A 7,350-nucleotide genomic window follows, 5' to 3' on the forward strand; every position below is an offset into this window, starting at 1 on the left:
ATTTGCTGCAACACCGGCATGGGTGAAAGCAACTTTTTCCCACATGATTCCTTCCACTGTGAGATTCATTGAACTGCTCCAAATCTTCAGCCATTCACAACACAAACAAAATAGGTGGAAGTCTTCCACGGCCATGGGGAACGACGGCGACGGGTGGAGGTGATTTGGGAGTAGCGGGAGCGGGAGGAAGGTAGGGTGCAGCGGCGGGGTGGGATGAAGTGGTGCTCATGGTGGAGTGAGGCGACGACCTCGGCGTTCGTTGACGCGGCGCTGGAGCCCGTCAAGGATCCAGGGGAGGGGATGGTGTAGGGATGCGTGGAGCCGGGAAAGGGAGCGCTCGCGTCGCCAGGGCGGAGGAAGTTGCCGGGATCCGGTCAGATTCGACCAGAAGTTCAGGGCGCAGCTCTCCGGGGGCCCGGGGCTCGGCGCACAAAAGGAGCTAGGTGGCAAGGGGCAGCGACGAGCAGGAGGATCGAGCAGAGCTCACCGGAGGTAGAGAAGGAGAAGAGGAAGGCAGAGGTCAGGAGGAGGTTGGCCGGAGGGGAGGGTGGAACGAGGAGAGCAGCGGAGGCAGGTAGTGGAGGCTTGAGCCGGCCGTGTCGCGCGAATCCCGGCGGTGAGTGGTGCGGGGGTCTGGAACGGCAGGGGAAGTGGAGGAGGCGCAGCGGGGGGTAGGGGCGGGGCGTGGGGATGGCGCCCGCTGGCGGGGTTGCCTGGGGAGGGCGCACGGCGGCGAGGAGATCTGGGGAGTGAGCGCGGCGGCAGTTGACCCGTGATGAGTGGGGAGAAGTTGCGGATGAGCCTGGGCCGGGGTGTGTTTTTATTTTTATCAGGTGCTCGCTCCGGGTTTGGGAGTTCGGGAACAACCCGATCGCCACCTAATATATATATATATATAAGCACTATTCTGATCACGGGATCAGAATAATATTCTGATCACAACCTGACCTGCCCCGCTAGTAGTACGTTGAACTTCCCTATGAACTAGGTTGAACTTCCGCCAACATTGCCCAAATGGGGCTTGTGATATACTGTTGGAAAGCTATGGACACCAATATCATGACCCAACTTAAATTTTTGGCAAAATATAAGCGGTTTAAGAGCAGTTTTGAAAACCGTTTTTTCTTCACACAAAAAACGTGAATCGTATTTTCGATCGCATTTCTAAACCGTTTATCGGAATGAGGCAAATAATATGGCGTTGGAAAGCTGCTGCAAAACCGCTCCTTCCACATGTTGAAAGTTTTCTCTAATTCCGTATGGTTAAAGAGTAATTTGAAAAAACGTAAAATTTCGTAAACCGAACAGCTGAGTTCGTTTTTTCGATGTCATTTCTAAACGGCTAATCCAATGGAGGCATATGATACGGCGTTGGAAAGCTTATGAAAATGCGCTACTTTTTCATCTTGAATGTTTTTTTTCTAATTTTGAATGGTTTAAGAGTAATTTAGAAAATGGTTCCAAGTCCTACCGAGTTCGTATTTTCGAGCTAATTTTTTAAACGTTCGTGCGAATGCAGCAAATGATATGGCGTTGGAAAGCTTGAACAAATGCGAAACTTTTTGGTGTGTATTGTTTCTCCCAATTCTTTATGGTTTTAAGTTAGTTTCAAAAATGGCGAAAATCGTATTTTCGCCGTAATTTCTACAAACTTTATCGGAATGGGGCAAATAATATACCGCTGAAAAGCTATGGAAAATGCGAAACTTTTTCATGTTGATGGTTTTCTCTGATTCCTAGCCGTTTTCAAGTAATTTCGAAAATGGAGGGATCATGCGTTCTGCCTTTATCGCGAAACAGATTCTTCGGAAATGCACCGTGTGAAGAACCTGAACTTCTCGGCACGTGTACCTGAACTTCACTATGTTTTTCACGTGATTTTTTTGCTCGTAGCTCTCCATCCACTGCTCGTAGCTCTCCATCCACTCACCGGAATTGAGCAAGTGATATACCGATGGAAAACTGTTGTAAACACGCAACTTTGTCGTGTTGATCATTTTTTCATACTCGCGACAATTTTAAAAGTTTTTCATCTCAAATTCCTTCACTATAGTAGTTGAACTTCGTGCTGTTTTCACGTTGAACTTCTGTGATGTATTTTTTTTACTTTTCCCATCAATTTCGTCAGTGTTACACAAATGATATTCTCTTTGTACAAACCTCTCTCACAACATATTTTTTAACTTTCTCCGACAGAGGACTTGAACTTACACAAATGATATTCCTGCCATTTTGAAGTAAATTAGAAAATGATGAGATCATGATTTCTGCCTTCATCGCGAACGGAAACGCACTACATGAAGTAGTTGAACTTTTGGAGCATGTTTGTTTGAACCTCACTCTGTTTTTGACGTGCTATTTTTTGCAGTGCGTGAAGTAGTTGAACTTCTCGGGCATGTCTGTTTGAACTTCACTCTGTTTCACTTTAATTGTTTTTTTCTTATATGAAATACACACCATGTACTACGTGAACTTCTGATTACTATCACTTTGAACTTCTCTCTGGTTTGAGATAATTATTTTAAAACACAAAAAACAACATTTTTTGTATTTTGGACATCTAAATACACGGTGAACCTCTCTCACAAGAATTTTTTGAACTTTTCCTCGCCGAGCACTTGAACTTCTAGCAATTTTTTTTTCGTTTATGGGTTGTTTTTAAAAAGTGCAAAAATGGTGTTGTGTTTTTTATTTTTTGAACATGTAAATCCTAGGTTTTAATAAACTCCGAACTTCTTTGTTATTTCAATTTGAACTTCACCTTTTTATATTTTGAGTAAAGAATAGTATTCGATTTTTATACGGAAATACAAGGTGAACCTCTCTCACAAGAATTTTTGAACTTCTTCGGACAGAGCACTTGAACTTCTTTCAACAAACCTTTTAAGCTTTTATTTTTCGCGACATTTTATGCATTTTTTGCTCTTCGGCGAAATGGCCTAGGTGTTCCCTTTTTCATATGATGATTTTTCTTCTACACGTGGTACACGTGAACTTCGGAATTTTTGAAACAAGAACTTCGCGTGCTATTAATTTCAAGAGTTTTCTGTTTTCATTTTTTGCGTACTTTTTCACGCGTGTTTTGGAAAAACTACCCTGCTTGTAAGAATTTTTTCGCTTTTGCTTTTCATTTGAACTTCTATGCTTTATGTGTATTGTGTTTGTTTTTGCCAAAAGCTACCTTTTTGTGTGCCATTATTTAAAAAAACGTGAGCTTCTACCCGAATTATAAGTACATTTTTCTCCAAAGCGGATGGGATTCACATAAGGAAGAGTTGCGGAAACAAACAAAACACATTGGACTTGAACACAGAATGAAGAAGATCAACACAGCAATACTAATTACCGCAAAAAATTGTGGTCTCCATTTTTCTTGACGTACTGGATACTTCCAATACATGACCTTCTAGTTAGGTAATGGGAAACGTCCTAGTTATGTAACAAGTACCGAACCACTCAATTATTTAAATTTGAACTTCTAGGTCTTTTTGAAAAGAGTGAAAATTTATTTTTATAAACTTTTAAAACTGCTTGGTTTACTTAATTTGACCTTCTTGGTATTGTAATAAAGATTCAACATCTCCATTATTTAAATTTGAACCTCTATGGTTTTTTTAGAAAAGAGGAAAATCCATTTTTTATAAATTTTGAACTATAGTATTTTTTTAAAATTTTGAACTTCTTAGTATATTCTTTAGTAATGAGGAATCCATGTTTCATATTAAACATCGAACCGCTCCGCTATTTAAATTTGAACTTCTTGGTTTTTTGACCTTCTCTATTATTTTATATTTAAACTTGTAAGTGTTTTCAATTTGACCTTCTTGGTTTTTTAATAAACATTGAACTTCTCAATTAGATAAATTTAAACCTCTAGGATTTCTTAAAGAGGGGGAAAAGCCATTTTTTAAAATAAAATTTGGACTTCTATATTTTTATAATGTTTTTAGAAATGTTTAAAATTCCTTTAAACATTGAGTTACTTCTTTTTATTTTTTCACTTGAGTTTCTTCGTGTGAAAATACCATAGTTATTTACGTCAACTTTTAACAGCGAAGGTTCAGACTTCTCTCTCACATAAAGGAATTTTTTTTTTTTTAGTTTTGTAAGTGTTCTAATTTTTCCAAATTTTACTCACTCTTTGTTTCAAAAGTTTGGATTTTTGTTCCATGGACTGGCTGGTTTTGCCCTGAACTTCCATTTTCTTTACAAGTTTACAAACATTACACAGACGCCCAGAGTTGCAATTGTAAGTACATACTAAAGAAATTGGTTCCATTATCTTTAAAGATTAACACTTTGAAGAGGACACTGGCTAAATGGGTAAAATGGGGTCAAATGGCAATGCGGTGGAGCTATTCACCACCACACATTTTTTGTCCTCTCATCATTGTACGTGTTCTCTCACACTTTGATTGTCTTTTTGCTTCTTCTCTCCTAGGATGATTAAATCCAGCATTGCCGTAGCAACTAGGAAGATGCATAAATACCATCACGCGGGACAGTGATGTTGAGGGCCTCCTGTATCTTGTACTGAGGAATTCTGCTCTCCAATCTAGGGTCTGGCGAAAAGATCAAATCCCCGATATGAGTCCAATTGCAAGGTGACATGGTTGTCAACATGTGAAAAAGAACAAACATATACACTGCACTGGACTCACCTGTTTTTGTTGGGGGTCGGCCAGTTCTGCCAAGACGGGGATAGGGGAGTTCTTGGGTGCCGCCGAGAACCGGGCGCGGATAGCCCTTGTCCAGCTCACCGAGGTCGTTGTAGTAGTCATAGCGGTACACACGGTCCCACTCCTCGTACTTTTTGGTTGTGCCGTCGCCTCGGAGATTGTTGAGTTCATCTTTGACGGATTTGCACCAAAAGTGCAGCATTTTGCTGGGCAAATAGGTCTAAAAAAATAGCGATAAAATGAAGTGACAAATAAACAAAACAAAACCTGTGAGAAGCAGGACTACTCAGTCCCCCAAACCCAGGCAGGCAGGTGCTCTGGGATTGAAAACAGGACTACTACCAATTAACCTGTGAGAAAAACAGATTTCAGTTTGTTTGCTTGTGATCTGTTTCTGAAGACAAGTTTATATGTCTGTCTCCCAATCCCCTGATCATCGGCGGAACACTTAAACATAGTTATTTTTCATTTTGGTAAACAATAGAAAAGTTGGCATCTTGCTATAAGATCTAATGACTAGCTAGTTGTGGATCGAGAGATTCGGATATGCGCGGGGATGGGTGATTCTTGTCCAGAAAAAAGCCTATTAAACTATCAAACTGATGACACCTGCAACTTGTTGTTTTATAATTGTAATAATACTGGTAACTTGTATGAACCAGTCCGTTATATCTGCGAATAAAACTCTTAAGATGAGTTCAGTCAGTAGGGATGGCAGCGGAGCAGTCCATGGCGGCGCGTGCGAGCAGTCCATGTTCTACTCATGCTCTGTATCTTCCTCTGTTCTTGCTTATCCATCAAAATCAAGGCGTCGACTTCATTAGGAGGAAGAAAATAGCATTAGCATTAGCTAGAAAGACTACCTCTTGCGTCTTCAGGCCAGCAGATCTTCACACAGTAGCAACTAGGACGAGATGGTGTGCACCTTGCGAGCCGGATCCTCGGAAGTAACCTTCCTTGAGAAGGTCGAGCTGGCCTTTGCGAGAAGGTCAACCAACAGCGGTTGGGGAAAGCAGGCGAGTTAGGGGCATCACGACGGCGGACGGACGTGATGTGGAGCAGCCGCAACGAGAAGAAGACAGGGCGCGGTGATGGAGTGCAGGGTCGGGGTTCCGATGCCTGGTGTTGACGGCGGCAGGATCCAGCAAAGATCACTAGAGGAAGAGAAGGAGAAGAGGAAGGGATTGACAGGATTTCCGCCGGCAGCAAGAAAGGGACTGCATGGGGAGGCGGCCATGGACTGCGTGCCAGGATGATGGTGCTCGAGGATCCCCGGCGGCGGCGACGATTGGGCCATGGAGGAGCGTGCGGCCATGGCGGAAGTGCAGCAACAGGTTCCCGGTGGCGTGGGCGGTGCCCAGCGACCCCGCGCTGGTAGGTCCAGGGGGCGCCTTGGATAGGTCGGCCAGCTGGAGGAGGCGCGCAGGGCGGCGAGATCGAGCGAGGGTGGCGGCGCTCGGGGGAGGGGATCGAGGGAGGTCAAGGTGGGGATCGGGGCAGCGGGTGGGGTGGGGTGGTTTTTTTTGGACGGGAGGTGGGGGATCGTGGATGGTGGGGGATCGAGGGAGGGTGGGCTTTTTCTGTCACCGGTAGGTTCGGGAGTTTGGGAACAAGTCCATCGAGCCCTATATAGGGCCACCATGATCCAAATAACTATTTTGATCCCGGAATCAGAATAGTGCTACTCTACATACATACATACATACATACATACATACATACATAAACACTATTCTGATCACGGGATCAAAACAATATTCTGATCACAACCTGACCTGCCCCGCTAGTAATACGTTGAACTTCCGTGTGAACTAGGTTGAACTTCTGCCAACATTGCCCAAATGGGGCTTGCGATATACCGTTGGAAAGCTATGGACACCAATATCATGACCCAACTTAAATTTTTGGCAAAATATAAGTGGTTTAAGGGCAGTTTTGAAAACCGTTTTTTCTTCACAAAAAAACGTGAATCGTATTTTCGATCGAATTTCTAAACCGTTTATCGGAATGAGGCATATAATATGGCGTTGGAAAGCTGCTGCAAAACCGCTCCTTCCACATGTTGAAAGTTTTCTGTAATTCCCTATGGTTAAAGAGTAATTTGAAAAAACGTAAAATTTCGTAAACCGAACAGCTGAGTTCATTTTTTCGATGTCATTTCTAAACGGCTAATCCAATGGAGGTATATGATACGGCGTTGGAAAGCTTATGAAAATGCGCTACTTTTTCATCTTGAAAGTTTTTTTCTAATTTTGAATGGTTTAAGACTAATTTAGAAAATGGCCCAAGTCCTACCGAGTTCGTATTTTCGAGCTAGTTTTTTAACCGTTTGTCCAAATGTAGCAAATGATATGGCGTTGGAAAGCTTGAACAAATGCGAAACTTTTTGGTATGTATTGTTTCTCCCAATTCTTTATGGTTTAAGTAAGTTTCGAAAATGGCAAAAAACGTATTTTCGCCTTAATTTCTACAAACTTTATCGGAATGGGGCAAATAATATACCGCTGAAAAACTACAGAAAATGCGAAACTTTTTCATGTTGATGGTTTTCTCTGATTCCTAGCCGTTTTCATGTAATTTCGAAAACGGCGGCATCATGCGTTCTGCCTTTATCGCGAAACAGATTCTTCGAAAATGCACCGCTTGAAGAACCTGAACTTCTCGGCGCATG

At 42.6% G+C, this 7,350-nt stretch overlaps 1 long non-coding RNA gene across 1 annotated transcript; it reads right to left on the reverse strand.

The window, feature by feature from the left end:
* Nucleotides 1-4,254: 4,254 nt before the first annotated feature.
* On the reverse strand, nucleotides 4,255-6,240 carry LOC125508237 (uncharacterized). The gene is made up of 2 exons (XR_007283282.2): nucleotides 4,662-6,240; nucleotides 4,255-4,562 (listed from the first exon to the last, which is right to left on the reverse strand). It is a non-coding gene; the product is annotated as an uncharacterized LOC125508237 (long non-coding RNA).
* Nucleotides 6,241-7,350: the final 1,110 nt, after the last annotated feature.

The sequence above is a fragment of the Triticum urartu genome, chromosome 5A (genome assembly GCF_056163025.1).
Source record: "Triticum urartu cultivar PI428250 chromosome 5A, HENAU_Tu73, whole genome shotgun sequence".
Taxonomy (NCBI): domain Eukaryota; kingdom Viridiplantae; phylum Streptophyta; class Magnoliopsida; order Poales; family Poaceae; genus Triticum; species Triticum urartu.